This window comes from Hypanus sabinus, chromosome 15 (genome assembly GCF_030144855.1).
Source record: "Hypanus sabinus isolate sHypSab1 chromosome 15, sHypSab1.hap1, whole genome shotgun sequence".
In the NCBI taxonomy this organism is placed as follows: Eukaryota; Metazoa; Chordata; class Chondrichthyes; order Myliobatiformes; family Dasyatidae; genus Hypanus; species Hypanus sabinus.
Window position 1 is genome coordinate 16,061,534 of NC_082720.1, and position 16,546 is coordinate 16,078,079.

At 41.6% G+C, this 16,546-nt stretch overlaps 1 protein-coding gene across 2 annotated transcripts in view; it reads right to left on the minus strand.

The window, feature by feature from the left end:
* The window catches only part of LOC132405319 (slit homolog 3 protein-like), a 630,603-nt gene that overhangs the window by 262,489 nt on the left and 351,568 nt on the right, over positions 1-16,546 (minus strand). The window lies entirely within an intron of this gene.

Genomic DNA, 16,546 nt, shown 5'->3' on the forward strand with positions numbered 1-16,546 from the left:
AACTCTCTAGACTCTGGGCAGGTCCCGGCAGATTAGAAGAGAGCAGATATCACGCCACTTTTTAAAAAAAGATGTAGATAAAAGACTATAGGGCAGTTAGCTTAACATCTGTAGTCATTAAAATGCTTGAAGCTGTCATTAAGGAAGAAATAGCGAAACATTTCGAAAGGAGTGGTTCCATTAGACAGATGCAGCATGGATTCAGAAAGGGAAGGTCCTGTTTGACAAACTTACTGGAGTTCTTTGAGGACATAATGAGTGCAGTGGATAGAGGGGAGCAGGTAGATGTTGCTTATTTGGATTTCCAGAAGGCGTTCGATAAGGTGCCACACAAGAGACTTATAAATAAGATATGGATGCATGGAGTCAGAGGAAGGGTATTGGCATGGATAGTGGATTGGTTAACCAATAGAAGGCAGAGAGTTGGTATAAATGGGTGTTTCTCCCATTGGCAGTCAGTGGTGAGTGGGGTGCCGCAGGGGTCGGTGCTGGGCCCGCAGCTGTTTACCATTTACATTGATGATTTGGAAGAAGGGACTGAGTGTAGTGTAGCAAAATTTGCTGATGACACTAAACTGAGTGGAAAAGCAAATTGTACAGAGGATGTGGAGAGTCTGCAGAGGGATATAGATAGGTTAAGTGAGTGTGCCAAGGTCTGGCAGATGGAATTCAACTTTGGTAAATGCGAGGTCATCCACTTTGGAAGGAAAAATAGAAGAGCAGATTATTAATTAAATGGTGAAAGATTGTAGCATGCTCTTGTGCAGAGGGACTTGGGAGTGTTTGTGCATAAATCACAATAAGTTGGCTTGCAGGTACAACAGGTTATTAAGAAGACAAACGGAATGTTGGCCATTGCTAGTGGGATTGAATTCAAGAGCAGGGAGGTCATGCTGCAACTATACAGGGTACTGGTGAGGCCACACTTGGAGTACTGTGTGCAGTTCTGGTCTCCATACTTGAGGAAGGATATACTGGCTTTGGAGGCAGTGCAGAGGAGGTTCACCAGATTGATTCCAGGGACGAAGGGGTTAACCTATGAGGAGAGATTGAGTCGCCTGGGACTATACTCTGTGGAGTTCAGAAGAATGAGAGGGGATCTTATAGAACCATGCAATATTTTGAAAGGGATAGATAAGATAGAAGTAGGAAAGTTGTTTCCATTGGTAGGTGAGACTCAAACCAGGGGACATTGCCTCAAGATTCAGGGGAGAAGATTTAGGATGAAGATAAGGAGCAACTATTTTTCCCAGAGAGTGGTGAATCTGTGAAATTCTCTGCCCAGGGAAGCAGTTGAGGCTTCTTCACTAAATATATTTAAGATATAGTTAGATAGATTTTTACATAGTCGGGGAATTAAAGGTTATGGGGAAAAGGCAAGGTAGGCAGAGCTGAGTTTACAGACAGATCAGCTATGATCTTATTGAATGGTGGGGCAGGCTCGATGGCCTATTCCTGCTCCTTTTTCTTATGTTCTTACATTATCTTTCATCTGGATGTGAAATTAATCTGGAGAATGTTTCTAGACAATGGATTTGTAATAAAGACAGTTGAGAAAATGTTAACAAAATATAATAGATTTTCTTTGTTATACTTTATTTCATTATACCTGCAATTAATATGTAAAATCAAAAGTGTGTGATTTTTCAATTTCCATTCTCAATGTTCATAGTATGCATATTACAAAAATCTAATTTAAAGTGCCACAGTTCTTAGGCCATGTAAAAAGTTCCTACTCAGAACAGCCTGGTTGGTCTGCGCAGCTGTGAAACATTTAGAGGGAATGTTGGTTTGCAAGTATGTGTGTTTTTGTGCTGTCTTACTCTGGCCTTCAAAAGGGAGGTTGAAAAGTTCCTGGCCACAGAAGAGATTGAATCACATTCACATATAAGGTTAGTCTTTATAGGAAACACCCAATCCATTTGCGCTTTTGCAACATTGGAGATATGATCAGTATATTTCCACATGAGTTCTTTTTTCTCCTCTCTTTATTTTTGCCTTTCTATCTAGAGAGTCCTTGCATGACCATTGTATTTTGTTTCAATACCATTGTATTTTGTTTCACTGGGAATGAAGAGGCAGCTCAGCTGATTCAAAGATGATCTGGGTCATTTGCATGCTCCATTATCAAACCAACCACATACAATTTGCTTCATAATCAACTCTATTTGATGTCATTAATCCCCTCAGGAAGGGGAATAACTTCAGGTTAAAAGTACCATGAAAGTAAATCCCGTGAAATATCTCTTCAATTTTTCACAGTAATCAGGCTAGCTCCAGGTTGTCAGTGTAACATCACAATTTACATTACTCAGCCCAGTTCTGTAGTGTTCTACACACATCTCAAGGTCCCATGAGAATTGAAACTACAGTGACTTGTAGATAATTGGATCATGCATCTCAATTTATTCCTTCAACAATCAATTGTGAAGAACTGGAGATAAAAACCTAGCAAGGGATGATGATATTTACAAATGATTCTATGCTTTGTGGCAATGCCAAGATTTTGGTCAGATGAACATGAGGAGATGTAATGATGATGAAGAATAAATGGAAACAGAATGCTGCAATAATACCTAGTCATACTTTTGTTCAAGTTTCTTGTAGCTTAATATAAGACGGGACCACCTGCTTTATTACAAAAGTTGAATAGACCAGAAAATACATGGTTAGCTACTTGCTCTTTCATGAGTTGGCTACGCTCAGACCCAGACTGAAACTGCAGAGAATGTAACAAATTTCCAACATTCAGCTTTAATATTTCAATCAGGTTCCAGCCAGATTCAAACCCTACGTTGCCTCCACATGTCACCTCCTGGCCTCTTGCTGATATTTCTGCCCTTCCCTCCTCTCCAGGATCCTCTTATTGTTTGCCAGATCTTACCTGACTCCTACCCCTTGCTTCTTTATACTGGCTATCTCTTCTCTACCCTTTCAGCCCAGGTGAAAGGTCTCAACCCAAAATGTTAACTGTCCATTTCCCTCTGCAGATACTGTTTGCTGACCTGCTGTTCCTCCACCAGTTCACCTTTACTCAAATGGTTCAATTTAATATCAGAGAATGTATACAGCATACAACCTGAAATTCTTATTCTTCATAGGCATCCAGCCGAAATTCAGTTGCTAACATGAAACTTAGTTGAGAAAAAAAAATCTGAATCATCTGCAGTATCCCACCATTCAAGAGCACGTTCAGGTATATAGCATCTGCATTGAAAAACCTTGCCCAGCTACTTCACAGGCAAAAACAAAAAGGAATGGGCACAAAGTCAAGACAACTGTTTGCAGGAATAGCATTCAAATGCAAGGTCAAATTGGTAGCTTCTGAAGCCAGTACAAAGGGAGGAAAGACACAGCAGATGAGTTGAGAAAAAAATCCAGAATTGAAGAGCGATGTGGCAGAAAGTTAAAGCACTTGAACTAAAGAACAGCAGTTTAGCAATGAAGGGTCTTGTGGATGCAAAAAGCTAAAGATGGATAAATGAGGTAAGGTCAAGAGCAGCCTGGATATAATGAAGAGAATTTAAAATTTAGGATATTAAGAAATTAGAAGCTACAGCTATTTTTCAGTAAGGACTATAGATTTTGCAAGATTGATAAAGGAAAATACGAGAATACTATTTTTAAGATGTCTAATATTTTTTATAGAATTTCCAGGCGCAAGTAAATCTCAGCTATAAAATCCATTGTTCAGCACTTAATGACAGTGGAGCACATACTTGCCAGGTGCTTCATTAGTATTAATTTGATCTGGAGCTTAATAAAAGACAAAGCCAAGTTAACGTTATTTGTCTTTGATGCCATCATTGCATTTTCTTTCTGTCCAACAGGTGAGACACCAAAATGTCTTTGTCACTCTCAGTCTTCAATAGATACAATTGTAGGCTGGGATAGGGAATATTAAATATTCATTGATAGATTTACACATTGCTCACACCCTGTGTGAGGAGAACTATTTTGGCATGCTACTCAGACACCTGTAGTGAACACAGCAAAAGGGGTTGCAGAAATATGCTATAATTTGCTAAAAAAATAATGTTTTTGACTGTTTAATATAAACATCCTTCATATGAAGGTCACCCATTTCAAACACATTAGAAGGAATGGCAGCAGGCACATATTCTCACCACCCCTTTTAATTATCCTCCTCTAAAGGACTGTAACTATGGTAACCTAGTGCTTAACTTGAATTGTTTCCATAATCAAGCTTCCTTTCTGAGTTTCTATAAAGGGTGACAGTTCCTTTCCAAAAGAGGAACAAATTATACAGCTTCCAACACTCAACATCTGGATCATTCTTTGATGTACTCCAGAGAAGCAAGATTTCCTCAGCTGATTTGTTAATTAAAACCTCTTAATGTAATTTTGCTTTGGTAAAAACTGTTGCATTTGGCAGTAACAACAGTTCATAAAAACTTGATACACTTATGGATATCATTTCACAGTTCTTCATCTGCATGTGGCTACTGTCATAAACAATCAAAGAGGAGCGCACTGAAAATCATTATCATCTCTAAACAGAGGTTGAATCAAATCAAACAACCTTCCTAAACTTCATTCAGAGGAAGTGATTGTAAAGCAATAATCCCAATATAGGCAACGGTGACAGACAAACACTACTTGAATTTCTCTCCTATGACATGATGGGAATCTTTGACGAGATAACTGGTTTCCGTTTCCATCATCTCACCCATCCTCCGTTCAATCACTTTTGGGTGCCTTATTCCTCGTAAGAGGATTGGGGTTGATTGCTAAATGCACATACAAATATTTGAGCAAGATACTGCAGAATAACATAATTTCTCTATGAAACTCAAGAGTGTTATGGTGCTACGTTCATTCCACACTAACATATGGAAGTGAATGTTGGACAATATCAAAGCAAAATGAGGGAAGATTCAAAGCCACAGAAATGTGGTTTCTGAGAAGAATGATAAAAATATCGTGGAAGGACAGTGTAACAAATGAAGAAGTGTTGCAAAAAGCTGGAATAAGAGGACATGGCAGCTGGAGTTTTTGGAACATGTACTGGAAAGAGAAGCTTGAACATTTTGTCTGAAGGGAAAATTGCTGGAAGAAAAGTCACAGTCAACAGTGCATGACATTCATGAGTTACACCAAAGGAAGGAGCAGGCAAAAGTTTTGAAGAACTTATTGGAACTTCTCAGATTAAAGACAGATGGAATGTCATGATCACCTATGTCATACAATATGGTGCTTAATGATGATGATGTTAGAAAAGGCACTGCAGTTTAATGAGCATCAGGAGATTTGACATTGGACAATTTTCCACCTATACTCAACTTCATTTACAACCACCTTCCTGGAGATGTGAGCCCACTCCCAGGAACTTGAGCATCAATTTATACCCTAGAGTGGAACTGATCCAGTAGTATTAAGCTGATGTTCTTTCATTTCAAAGTTTGATGTTAAATGCATCACTAATTTGGAATTCTGCATTCACAGACTCAAGAACGTTAGATGAACAACCATGTTTAGATCTATGTTGGTCTCATTACAAAAAGCATTGCAAGAAACTCATACTTGGGTCTAATGGGTCACTTGGTGTGTGTCTATCCTGCATTGTGTTAGCTGGCTTCAATTTTTTGAAAACCATTGGCGCTTCCATTTTCCCATCTTCTCTTCATGTTTAGCAGTTAAGTTCAGGCAGCACACAAAGCAGACTGCTTACGATAAAACTGATTTAGTGCAAAAACAACTTTACAGCTCTCAACAATGAGTCAATGATTTGACTCTTGATTTTCCATCCTATTTGTGGAAGATCCTTTTTCCCTCTTGTTAGATCCAACAGTGAAAATCAGCATTGTGAGAGATTTGCCAGCTCCTATCCCGCATTCAGCTGCACAATGTGTCACTGTGCCTACATGCTGTATTATTCAAACAAGTGTTTGCAACTGAAATTTAATGCTCCACATCAACTTTGTGTAATTAGAATTTAATATGCCTCTTAACTGAAATAGTAAGTAGATATTTCTGCAAATCCTTGTCACTGAATTCCCAGCCAGAGTAGCGTGATGATACTTTTATTTCTGAAAATCAAGTAAGCCGATACAGCCAGAATATGGAGCTTAATTTCATATTTGTACATTGATAGAATGTTAATTTGCACTTTGCAAAACTATCCACTTGTGTTTATCTGTTGAAAGCAGTTTACAAACTTCATAATAAATGAAGTATTGAAACCGAAGTAGCAAAGACTGCAACAAAGGAGCCCCTGCAGTACTGCTTTGAATCGGTGGACTGGACTGTATTCAGGGATTCATCTTCGAACCTGGATGAGTATGCTGCAGTTGTTACCGACTTCGTTAAGACCTGTGTGTGCTCACAAAGACTTACTGTATATTCCCAGATCAAAAGCCATGGATGAACCAGAAGGTACGCCACCTCCTGAAGGCTTGATCTGTGGCATTCAAGTCTGGCGACCCAGGCCTGTACCAGAAAACCAGGTATGATTTGCGGAGAGCTATTTCAAGGGCAAATGGACAATTTTGAATGAGGTTGGAGACAACATCAGATGCACAGTAACTCTGGCAGGGTCTGCAAGACATTACTTCCTACAAAGTGAAACCCAATAGCATGAATTCCAGCAATGCTTCACTACCAGATGAACTCAATGCCTTCTATGCCCACTTTGAAAGAGAGAACACAACTACAGCTGTGAAGATCCCTGCTGCACCTGATGACCCTGTGATCTCTGTCTCAGAGGCCAATGTTAGGCTGTCTTTAAAGAGAGTGAACCTTCGCAAGGTAGAAGGTCCCAATGGAGTACCTGGTAAAGCTCTGAAAACCAGTGCCAACCAACTTACGGGTGTGTTCAAGAACACTTTCAACCTCTCACTGCTATGGGTGGAAGTTACCACTGCTTCAAAAAGGCAACAATTATACCAGTGCCTAAGAAGAATAACGTGGGCTGCCTTAATGACTATCACCCCGTAGCACTCACATCTACAGTGATGAAATGCTTTGAGAGGTTGGTCATGACTGGACTGAACTCCTGCCTCAGCAAGGAGCTGGACCAATTGCAACTTGCCTATCGCCACAATAGGTCAATGGCAGACACAATCTCAATGGCTCTCCACATGGCTTTAGACCACCTGGACAATACAAACACCTACATCAGGATGCTGTTCATTGACTATAGCTCAGCATTTAACACCATTCCCACAATCCTGATTGAGAAGCTGCAGAACCTGGGCCTCGGTACCTCCCTCTGCAAATGAATCCTCGACTTACTAACTGGAAGACCACAGTCTGTGCGGATTGGTGATAACATATCCTCATCGCTGACATTCAACGCTGGCGCATCTCAGGGGTGTGTGCTTAGCCCACTGCTCTATTCTCTATATGCACATGACTGTGTGGCTAGGTGTAGCTCAAATACCATCTATAAATTTGCTGATGATACAACCATTGTTGGTAGAATCTCAGGTGGTGACGAGAGTGTGTACAGGAGTGAGATATGACAACTAGTGGAATGGTGCCACAGCACACAACATCAGTAAGACGAAAGAGCTGACTGTGGACTTCAGGAAGGGTAAGACAAAGGAACACATACCAATCCTCATAGAGAAATCAGAAGTGGAGAGAGTGAGCAGCTTCAGGTTCCTGGATGTCAAGATCTCTGAGGATCTAACCTGGTCTCAACATATCAATGTAGTTATAAAGGAGGAAAGACAGTGGCTATACTTAATTGGAGTTTGAAGAGATTTGGCATGTCAACAAATACACTCAAAAACTTCTATATTTGTACCATGGAGAGCATTCTGACAGGCTGCATCACTGTCTGATATGGAGGGGCTACTGCACAGGACAGAAAGAAGCTGCAGGAGGTGGCAGATCTAGTCAGTTCCATCTTGGGTACTAGCCTACAAAGTACCCAGGACATCTTTAGAGAACGGTGTCTCAGAAAGGTAGTGTCCATTATTACGGAACTCCAGCACCCAGGGCATGCCCTTTTCTCACTGTTACCATCAGGTAGGAGGTACAGAAGCCTGAAGGCACACATTCAGCGATTCAGGAACAGCTTCTTCCCCTCTGCCAACTGATTCCTAAGTGGACACTACTTCATTTTTATTTAATATACTGTATTTCTGTTTTTGCAGGTTTTTTTAATCCATTCAATATATGTAATTGATTTACTTGTTTATTTATTATTATTGTTTCTCTCTGCTAGGTTATGTATTGCATTGAACTGCCGCTGCTAAGTTTACAAATTCCATGTCCATGTTGGTGATAGTAAACCTGATTCCGATTCTGAAATATTTGCATGGAAAATAAGATTCGAATCAAACAATGAATGAGTGCTGAGAAGTCCAGAACATCAAACAAACAGGCTCATTTATATAACTAAACTAGATTGGCATTCCTTTCAGCAGATCCTTCAATAAGAGCAGATGAATCAACATGCTGGCTGCATTCTTCCTGTCACTATCTCCTTCTCTGTGGTCTTTCAAAGTGAATCAGGTTGACTGTTTTATGTCACTGCTGCAAGGACAGCAATTCATATCCATAATATAGCATTAAAATGATAGAAGCATGTATTTTAAAAGAAATGTGAAAAAAAATGGTTACCTTTAGAACACACGAAAAAGGGTTTATCTCTCTGGTGATTGCCATGTAAAACCTTGGTGAAGGCCAGTCAGCTATACTGTTGGAAGTCTATTAGTTAGTTACTGACTGTAATACTGTGGGTGTTTAGGGCAGCTCTTTGCTGTTTTCGTAACAATTTCTTTGTTGAACAGTCAGGGTTGTTAGCTCTGAGCTGAACCCCTATCCTTAGTCTGGCCTCCACCCTTTGAGCTGTTTGGCATGAGTGACCCTAATTAAAATCCAAAGCACGAGGCTCTGACTCCAGCCAAAATAGCTGTCTGGGTCATTGAGGCACACAAGCCTCCAAACCCCATGACAAGGTTGTGGTCCTCTCGGAGGCAGCAGTGCATATAGACTGGCATCATCAGTGACCACAGAATCCAAGGAACTGGAATTAGCATCAGGTTTAGTATCACCATCATAAGTTGTGGAATTTGTTAACTTTCCGGTAGCAATACAATGCAATACATAATAATAGTAAAAAAAAATGTGAATTACAGTAAGTTAAATACGTAATGCAAAGAATAGAGTTAAAAAGGTAGTGAGGTAGTGTTCATGGGCTCAATGTCCATTCAGAAATCCGATGGCAGAGGGAAGGAAATTGTTCCTAAATCATTGAATGAGTGCCTTCAGGCTTCTGTACCTCCTTCCTAATGGTAGCAATGAGAAGAGGGCATGTTCTGGGTGATACGGTAAGTGGAAGCAAGCCACCCCTGATCCCAAAGGATTGCTCATAAAACCGGACTCTACTGACATGAGAAACAGGTTAACAAGTAGAAGACCTTTAGAGTAATCTAGTTCTGTTAAAACCTCTAACTGTTGCATTATGTCATATGAAGGGCAGCTAACCCATTAGCTTTAATTTTCTAGGAATTTGCAGAAATTTGGTGTGTATGAAGCTCAATGTAGTGTGCTGGAAGCTCAATATAATGCGGTGCCCCTTCAGAGGTAATCATTTGAACTGACATGTATTCTCAGGGTACTTACAACATGGTATCTGTAAAAGCAACATGAAAATGTTTGTTCATTTGAACAAATTCTTCATGTTGTGCTAAACTGTGATTACAGCACGTTAAACAATCAGCAGGTCAGGCAGCATCCATGGAAGAAACATTGACTGTTTATTTTCCTCCATAGATGCTGCCTGACTGGTTAGTTCCTCCAGCACTTTCTGTCAGTTGCTCAAGATTATCAGCATCTGTAAAATCTCTTGTGCCTGTGACACTAGTAGAAATAATTTTATGTACGCTCATAGTTTTTTCATGAATATCTCAAAATTGAGTGAATTTTTAAAAATTATAAAATTAATTTCATATTTTAATTTCTGCTTTAGTTATATTCATGCCTCAAACTCATTGTAGCATTTGAAATTTTTAAATTTAGTTAAACATTGCTTACCAAGTTCTCATGAGAGTTTCCGTGATTGGCTGCTCAGCCAGCTGGATGACATCACAGTGATTGAGAGTGAGAGATCCCCTTCAACTGATGCTTGCCAGCAGCAAATGTAGAAAGGGGGGGCCGTTCTCATCACTGAGATCGTTAAATCTTTGTGGGAACCTTTTCTTTGAAGGGAGTGGGAAATAGCATTTGTTTGCCATTGACCATAAGCTCTAGGTTGTGGGTTTAGAAATGTATCCTTGGTCTTATAGTGGCAGCTGCACATTGAGCTTCATTTTGAAGTCACTGGAACTGAATTTCAGAACCAGGGTACTATGTACTATATTGCACACTGAGTACAAGCAACCAATTTAATTTGTTTCTCCCCATGTAATATAAGCAGCAACATTCCCCAGATTGAAAAGCAAATGAAAACAACATTCATGAGAAATGCTCGGTAAGGGCTCTGTAGATTGAAATAAGAAAACAAATTACTATGGTCTGTTCAAATAGATCACTAAGATGTAATTAGCCTCACTAAAATTGAAGTGATTTGATGCTCAGGGCCCTGAGAGAGCAATCCATGCTTTTGTCAGAAAAAATAATCTATGATATTGATTTCTCTCTTCCCACCGTAGTCTGGTGGCACTATTTACAGGTTTGGCTGCCTAACCCCCAAGCTCCAATTTTCTCCATTCATCTTTCCTACTCTACGTGCAGCAGTCCATTTTGATATGCTTCTACATAAACATGGCTCCTAAAAGTTCTCATAGCCAGGGACATGGTGGGGTGGGTGGTGGGACTGGGGATGAGCTCCCATTACCTATGAAATGCTCCCAACAGTGTATGTCTCAAATAGCCTCTGACAAACAGGTGCAGCTCACGGATTTCACCTGTGGCTTAGCGACCAAGTCCAGCAGCCTGTTCTACTGACAGTGGGGGCAAAGGGGGGCTACTGGCGCCTTTAACCCAGTTGCACCAGGCAACCAGGCAGCTATGTTCGGCAATTCAAGGAGAAGGAAAACGTTGCTCTACCCACTTATGGGAAAGTCTTCGGGAGTAAATCCCAAGGAAAAATCCGGAGCTGGAGTCCCTAAGGCAGTCCTACATTGCTGACTGGTAATTCCTGTGATGCCAGTGGTGCCAAACTGTATCGGTCTCTGATATTCCTTTGGATTCATCAGCTGCATTGGGTGGGGGGAGGGGGGTTTGCGGCTGCATGGGCCAGAGCTTACTCATATTGTACTGCCCTGGTTTGCTGTCACCTGTGTGCCTGATTACGTCCTTACCGAAATGGTTACCTGATTACCGAATCTGTGGAATTCATCGCCAGGCGGATGAAAAATATCCCAGGGCTATAGTGAAGGGAAAGGAATTTATCTCGAATGCCCTGGCCAATAATTGTCCCCATTATAACAGGTTATCTGGTCATCATCACAAAACATTTAGTGGGAGAGGGCCATGGTCAATGTAACAGTGATGTCAACTTTTTTTTCACTGTGTTTGCACCATATGAAATATCCTGAAGAAAGCATGACCAAGAGGCTGCAAGCAGTTCTATCTTTTTAAATAATATATGCTATTTGTAGCTTCATCTGTGGTTCGTGGTAAATCTTTGGCGTTTCGACCATAAGACATAGGAGCAGAAGTTAGCCACTCTGGCCCATTTGAGTCTGCTCTGCCATGGCGGTTTTATTATCCCTTTCGAAACCATTCACCTGCTTTCAGCTTGTAACCCTTCATGCCATGACTAACCTATTAACCTCTGCTTTAAATATACGCAATGACTTGGCCTCCACAGCCATCCATGAAAATGAGTTCCACGGATTCACCATCCACTGACTAAAGAAATTCCTTCTCATCTCTTTTCTAAATGGATGTCCCTCTATCCTGAAAGCTGTGCCCTCTGATCCTAGACTCAACCATTATAGGAAGCATCTTCTCCACATCCACTCTGTCAAGGCTTTCAATATTCTCAATGAAACTCCCCCACCTCCTGCTATTCTCCTAAACTCCAGTGAGTACAGGCCCAGACTCATCAAACGCTCACTGTATGTTAACCTTTTCATTCCCAGGATCATTCACATGAATCTTCTCTGGACCCTCTCCAATGCCAGTACATCATTTCTTAGGGAAAGGACCCAAACCTGCTTACAATACTCCAAGGGCAGATTCACCAGTGCCTCTCAAAAAGAATGCTAGCATTGCATTTCCCTTCCTTACCATCAAATCAACTTGCAAGTTAACCCTCAAGTCCCTTTGCACCTCCGATTTCTGAATTTGCTCCTGTCGTGAAAACAGTCAAAAACGCATCACCATACACTTCCCTACACTATATTTCATCTCCCGATCTGTCCAAATTCTTCTCCAGACTCCCTGATTCCTTAACACTGCCTGCCCCTTCACCCATCTTTGTTTCACCTGCAAACTTGGCCACACCCGGATCAACACGTTGACGTCGTGTGGAGGCTTGCGTGTTTCAAGGACTCCATCAGGCAATGCCAACTCATGTTGGAATAGCTGTGGACAAGATGCCAGACAAAGACTGATCCAACCCTGGCTCCCAAACGGACAGATTTGTGTCTTCTGCTCCCGGGCCACACTTCAATTAAAAGTGTGAATGCCACACAAAACACCAAAAAAAAGAGCTTGTCCTCAAAGACATCAATTCCATCATCTAAATCGTTGGCATATAATGTGTAAAGAAACAGTCCAATACTGACCCCTGTTGAACACTACTTGTCTTCAGCAGTCAACCAGAATTGGCCCCCTTTACTCCAACTCTTTGCTTCCTGCCAATCAGCCAATCATCTATCCATGCTAGTATCTTTTTTGTAATACTGTGGGGTCTTATCTTCTTTAGCAGCCTTATGTGTTGCACCTTATCGGAAGCCTTCTGAAAATCCAAGTAAGCAACTGCTACTGACTCTCCTTTGTCGATCCTGCCTGTTATTTCCTCAAAGAATTCCAACAGATTTGTCAGGCAAGATTTCCCCATAAAGGAAAGAATGCTGTCTTCAGCCTGCTATAACATGTGCCTCCAAGTACCACGAAACCTCAACCTTAAAAATGGACTCCAACACCTCACCTACCAATGGAGTCAGGCCAACTGCCTTCTTCCTCCCTCCCAAAAACGTGATTCCCATCATTTTCCGCACCACTGGACCTGCACACTGGAAGTAAGTTACAATTTGCCAATTTGCCTCCCAGCCCAAATACCTTTCAGAACTGGGGGAAACAAGAGTATCTGTGGCAAACCTATGCGAACACAGAGAGAAAATGCAGACAGCACCCCGGTGAGAGGAGCTCCAGGGTAACAGCTCCTCTGTACCTCTGTAAACTCAGAACAGATTGGCTATGAAACCAACTGCACAGGCTGCAGAGCTAGTTTGCTTACAGCTTCCTTCTGAAAAGCCATCTGGAGACCTGTAAGGGTTTTATGTGAGGGGAATTTGACTCAGAGGCATTTAAATTCTGGAATTAAACTCACAGCTTCCCAGTATGCATTGTCTTTCCGCTCAGAGGCATCCAACATAATGCCTGAGAGGGAAATCTTCTACAAGCTTTTCAGTGAATGCACCTTGGAGGAGTTTGTTATGATTTTTATTTTATGATTACATGCTTTGATGGATGAAGTCACAATGGTTCCCTGGATAAAAACACTCTTGTGAATGCCTGAACTATGTAAACAACGTAGTCAATGTCTTTAAAGTGGCAAATTAACACAAATGTCAGCTGATACTGGAAATCCAAAGCAACACGATCACACAAATTGCTGGAGGAACTCAGCAGGTCATGCCGCATCTATGGAAGTGAGTAAACAGTCAACGTTTCAGGCTGAAACCCTTTCTTCATGATTTGAAAGGAAGGGGGAAGATGCCAGAATAAAAAGGTGGGGCTGGGGAAGGAGGTAAGCCGGAAGGGTACAGATGGAGCCAAGTGGGCGGGAACGGGCTGGAGAGGAAGGAATCTTAGAGGAATGGAGGCTACCTAGATGGAATATGACATGTTTCTTCTCCACCCTGAGGGTGGCGTCATTGTGGCAAGAAAGAAGGCCATGGACCAAGATGTCAGAAAAGGAATGGGGATAAGAATTAAAATAGTTGACCACAGGGAAATGTCATTTTTTGCGGATGAAACAAAGGTGCTCGACTAAGTGGCTCCTCGATTTAAGTCAGGAATCACCAATGTAGAGGAAGTCACATCGGAAGCTTCAGATACAATAGATGACCCCAAAAGATTTGCAGGTGAAGTGTTGCCTCACATGGAAGGACTGTCTGGGGCCCTGAATGGAGGTAAAGGAGGAGGTGAATGGGCAGGTGTAGCATTTCTGTTGCTTGCAGGAATATGGGCCAGGAGGGATGAATGGCCAAGGGAATCATGGATGGAGAGATCCCTGCGGAAAGTGGAGGGGCAGGAAAGTAAAGATGTATTTGCTGGATAGGATCCCGTTGAAGGTGATGGAAGTTGCAGAGAATGATGTGTTGCATGTGGAAAATCATGGGGTGGTAGGTGAGGACAGGACGAACTCTATCCCTATTAAGATGGCAAGAAGATGGGTTGAATGCAGATGACCGAGAAATGTGGTTGAGGAAGGGGAACCCCATTTTTGAAGGAGACATCTCTGATGTCCTGGAAAGGAAAACCTCATCCTGGGAACAGATGCAGTGCAGATGAAGGAACTGAGAAAAGGGAATAGCATTCTTACAGGAGACAGTGTGGGAAGAAGTATAATCAAGTTATCTCTGAGAATCAGTAGGTTTGTAAAAGATGTTGGTAGGCAGTGTGTCTCTGAATGTGGGGACAGAGATGAAGAAAGGGGAGAGGGCAAAAGAAATGAACTAAATGAAGTTAAGGGCAAGGTGGAAGTTGGATGCAAAGTTGATGAAATTGATGAGCTCAGCATGGGTGCACGAAACAGCACCAATGCAATCGTCAATGTAGCAGAGGAAGAATTGGGGAGCATTACCAGGGTCGGCTTAAAACATGGATTGTTCTACGTAGCCAACAAAAAGGCAGGCATAGCTGGGGTCCATGTGGGTACCCAGGGCTACCCCTTAAGTGAGATAAAAAGCTGTTATCCCAACAACTTGTTACCACCAATATCCAAATATATAAAAGAAAAGCCTATTGAGGAAAAGAAAAATGGAACAGAAAGTGTGACAAACCAAGGGATATTAAAATAAGCAATTACTTGCATTCCGTTTTAAAATGAATTCTTCATGACATTCACATTTCTGTTTAAGATTTTAAATAATGAGGCCTTACAGCCATAACGGCAACTGCACTGCACGTGGAGGGCTACAGAAGGAAACAGGGATCTAGCTTCTTATTCATCTACCTGGAAGGACAATCGCTGGAGACTGCTCTTGTCCACTGCTGCCTTCCATGCTCAGTTTTACTGGACTTCAAATAAGTGCAATGAATGAGTTTCTTGCAGACTGACAGGAGGTGTCTGCAAACCACACTCTGGCGTACCATTGAATTGTAGAGTTGTATGGAGCTCTTTGATCCACCATGTCTAAGCAGAACTTCTGCCCATCTGCACTAATCCCATTTGCTCTCATTGACACTGTATCCTTGCCTGTTAATGCAAGTCTAAATACCTCTTATATATAGCTCCTGTATCTGATTCTGCTGAGTCCCCAGCAGAGCATTTCAAATACCATACACTCTGAATGAATGGTATTTGAACTGAGCTGAAATATGCCTTCTGATTTTTATGGTTTATAATCTGTGCATCTTGCTGGAATATTTTGTTGCCATTTGTGTGATTTGTTTTGCAGGTGAGATGTGAGAGGAGCCTGATGGTTGATGTTTTTCTTTGAATGGGTTGGTTCCATGGATTTTCTTTGCTTTGTGACTGTCCGTGGGGAAGACAAATTCCAGGGTTATATACTGCATACATCCTCCAAGAGGGCCACAATCTTGCCGTGGTTTGGAGGCTTGCGTGCCTCAATGACCCGGACATCTATATTGACTGGAGTCAGAGCTTTACGCTTTGGTGCTTGGTAGGGTCACCCATGCTAAAAGGTCAAAGGGTTGAGAACTGACTGGTAAAACATTATTACAGAAGCAGCAATGAAGAGCAAAGGTATTCCTGAGTCTCCACCCATGGCTGACAGTAGTGAAAACTGAGAGGAAGCTGCTGACTCAGTGAAGGAAGCCCTCAACACCACCGGAGATGGTAAACCTGGCGTAACAGGCATTAAGTACTGTATATTGCATACTTACTTTGATAAGAAATGTATTTTGAATCTCTTCCAATGAGGTAGTCAGGACACTGGAAGCAAGAGGGGTGAGTTGATGCCGAACTATTGTTTACCAGTTTTTGTGGATAGTCCTGTCAAATGGTTAACCAGAAACTGATATACAACTGCAATGTGAGGTCACCCATATATGAGAAAAGATTTAGTCCTTGGCTGGATCTATCAGATATCCCATGTCTGCAAGTCTTCTTTAAAGAAATAATGAGAGTATCTTTTTGGCTGCTCTGGGTGTATGAAGAATGAGTGATATCCCCCATAAACTTCCCATTCCATTTCTCAGCATCTTGCTG